Below are 3,798 nucleotides of genomic sequence, written 5' to 3'. Positions count from 1 at the left end.
TCCCATCTAGTTCTGAATCAACATAAGAAGTCAAATTTTCAGCATTTTTCAAGAAACAAAATGAGTCACAATATTTTGCTTCAGCCAATTGAAACTTCTCCTTTGGAACAAGTGTTATGGTGGACTAAGAATTGATAAGAAATTGAAAAATACTCCAACACAGTCACCCCAACTGTTTTCTCCTGAAGGACTCTTGATTTACCACCACAAAGAGAGACGCTGGCCTAAATCATCAAAAGCTTTCCTGTCGTCTTTCATAGGATAGAATTTTCCCTTTAAATTTTCCAAAAAAAATCTCAGCATATTAAGAAATATCTTAATATTTCTTAAATATCAATCACTGAGCCTGGAGTTTCTCAGCAGCTGAGTGTCATTTCTCTGTCATCTGCTAGTTTTACCATTTCATATGTGTCAGACAGCTTGCTACTAGCACTGCGCTATCATATTACCATACATTTATTATTTTAGAGCTCTGTCTTTTAGGCAGCATCGTAAGTATTTAGACCTGCAACAGAATTCTAGAAATTCAGAAATATTACATTTCTGTGAGGAGGTGGGTCAGAGAAAACAAGGCAATTCTGCTTGATTGCCATTTTCATGTCTCTTCAGGCTTTTATTAGTATGCATAGTAAGTAACTGAGTCTTATCAGAGAGCAGCACTAATACAGGAAACTTTACAATCTCAAAACCAGAACTTTGAAATCAGTACTTCAGAATAATTTGATCTTTCATGACAGAGTCCAACATGTATCTTTTGCAAACAAAGATTTTGATGCAGTCTTTCACAACCACAGTGTGGACAGGATGCAGCAAATGACTTTTTTTTTTTTTTGTGTCCTCCTTCTGTGTGGTAAACAGGCTTTGCTCAACTTTGTTCTTTTCCTTCCATTGTTAATAATCCTTCAAAAATGTGTTACTAGAACTTCTATTATACAGTCAAGGCTTTTTAAGAGGAAGTCAAATTCTACCAACAAACCTGGCTAAAAGCTAATAAATGTAAAAGTAGAAGTTTTCTAGCCAGTTACAACTGCAAGCAGAAAAATGGCACTTCAGGATTTTAATATGAAGTCTGGATATAAAACATTTCATAATAAGCAAATATATCATTTCAGTACTGGCCTGCTTACATTGATCATAACTTGGCAGAGGAGAGCAGGTTTGAATTTTTAAGGAAAGTTCAGTCTCCTTAGAGATGGCTGTTTTTAATGGACATTCTCTCTGAACTTGAAAAGTGGTTTTGCGTGTTGGGCAACGCCTTAGTGGCTGCCTTGCCAACTCCATTAGCCAAACCTTTATCTGGAGTAAAATTACATCACTTCTTTGACATCGTTTATTTTTCAAGTTCAAATTCTTTAAAAAAGAAAAAGAAAAACTTACTAATCCCTCTCTTCTATTTTATTTACTAACAGATTAAAGGAGGTCTCACTGTCTAGCCTTAAAATAAAGTGCTATGTCTTATATTACTGTGGGGAGGAAATTTTTAAAGGCATGTGTGAGAGAAGACACTTAAAACCTGTTAGAAACTGTATACATTGTTGCATGTTTAGTTTTGAAAGTAGCTTCTTTTCACCGTGACACATAAATTCCTTCTGAACAGTGAACAGTCAGAGCTGAACCGTTTAAGGAGCTGCTTTGACTTAAAAACTAAAAGTGTGCCGTCTTGCTTTACCTGGGCAAAATATGAAACTTAAATGAAACTGGCTGTTTGAATAAAACTCCTTATCCTTCTCTAGGCTTCCAATTAGAAAATAGTTATTACTATATATATACAAAAGATAGATAGCTGCAATGTCTGTGTGTCATTATTTTTCCATCAGGACGTTTAAGAGTCATATATTTCCCCTGGAACACCTTAAATATCACAAACTTGGCTTAGATCTGTGACAGTGAGCAAGGTAGATCACAACAAGAAGTTCTTTTCTTAGCGTGCTGCCAATAATACAAAATCTAACTGTTCTCACAGTATTGTGAAACTTGCTTTTTTGGTCCCATCTGTTATCATCATAGAAAAATATGGAAATGAATATATTTTGTGCAACTCAGAAGGTTCCTTCTATACCCGGTTGTTCCATGTAAGACTATATGAGTGGCAGCTTAAGTTCAGCATCTGGCTACTTTGCCATATACTAAATGGAAAATGTTTAAGTCCAGTTCAAAACAAGATAGCGTGTTTCAGAACTAATCACCTCTACTAGAGCAGTAACTACCTGAAAACGCAGCTGCTACCAATCACACACTGTGGCAGAGCATATCTTATTTTTTGTATTTTAGTAATGATGAATAATTTTCCTTTAGCACTTTATTTATCCATGCAGCCAAAAAAAAATTTTTGATTATTTGTGCCCTCTTCAATTTAATGTATGCTGAGTACACCAGTAGTGAGACACTGAATAGTTTTCTATATACATGTATGTGTGCACACGCAAGGGAAGGAAGGGCTAGTTCTCATGCACACAAACATCCCATCCTTCACAATCTCACCACCACAGGTGAGACTTTCTGCCTTTATTTAGTTCATTATTTGTTATGATGTACAGTACATGAACAGTATTCTGTTTGTTAGTGACCTAATTATATTTTCTTTCCACTTCCAGTCTGTCTCTGTCATGGAAATTAGTTATGTAATTTGTCTTTCTTTCAATACATATTTGCTTTCTTTAGCTTAGGAGGAAATCATGACTGCCATTAAATAAAACAAAAATCTACTATAAGGTAGTCTTGGACAATAAGAATCAATGAACTACTGAATTGCAACTGAAGGTAAAAGTAACAGTGGTCACCTTGGTTTTTAGAGAACAGTGTTGAAAGTAGGCAAGAGCTTTCATATTTGAATAAAGAAAAATTCAGTGTATGGAAGATTGCAACAATAGGGAAAGTGAAGAACATGTGACATATAGGAATTTTACTGAGGTTTCTCCACCCCAGGAAACAACTTTTTTTTTAAAAAAAAAAAAAGAACTATTATTCCTTGCTGTGGAATTCTAAGAAGAATTCATCTATATGCAAAAATGTGGGCTCAGTTAAATCCTCAGGGTTAGAGAGATTTGAACAAATTTCCTAGCTATTCTTTACTCCTAATTATTCTTTTACAATCTCACTAAAAAGTAAATAAAATTAATTACAGTGATTGTCTAGTGGCAACTGTAAAGTAAATCCTAAGGACAGTTAAACTTTGTAGTAGAGAGAGACGTGAGACCAAAACTGTCCTCCACTTTCTAATTGGTCTGGCACCTCTACACTGTAAAGTCTAAGTGAGGTTTCAGAGAAGATAGTCTACTAGCTTCAGTAACTCAAAAGGAGTGCTCTTTTGCTGTGCTGAAGTACAGGCAGAAGCACTGAACGAGGGCGCTGTTTTCCGTATATAGGATTTTTAAATACTAAAAAGTAAAGAACACAGGAGATGCTTCCCTAATATCCTAATTAGAGTATGGGAATAAGCCGCTCTACCAGATCAAATGACACTTTCTCTCAGACCACACGTGTCTTACATGGTGCTTGGAGTATGGGAGTTTCCAGAGACGGGAGAAATGAAAGGAAATCTGGAGCATTGGTTCTGAGCCTGCAACAGGAGGGAACCCCATATTTCACTGCCTGTCTAGTAATCGCAACTGGGTTATCTATCTTCATGTCACTCCAAGAAATTTTTTAGCCTGGAAGAAACCGTGAAGTAAATACTGGCACTACTATAACAGACTCAGTACCAGTGACATAGATGACAACACACTCATTTGCAGTGGGTGAAGGGCCTGGACGAATGGCTGCTGTCTATTCCCTTGTGCCATACTTGTGCAACGTCAA

This window comes from Struthio camelus, chromosome 2 (assembly GCF_040807025.1).
Source record: "Struthio camelus isolate bStrCam1 chromosome 2, bStrCam1.hap1, whole genome shotgun sequence".
Taxonomy (NCBI): domain Eukaryota; kingdom Metazoa; phylum Chordata; class Aves; order Struthioniformes; family Struthionidae; genus Struthio; species Struthio camelus.
The sequence above is the reverse complement of the archived record's forward strand: the minus strand, read 5'-3'. Positions refer to the sequence as shown.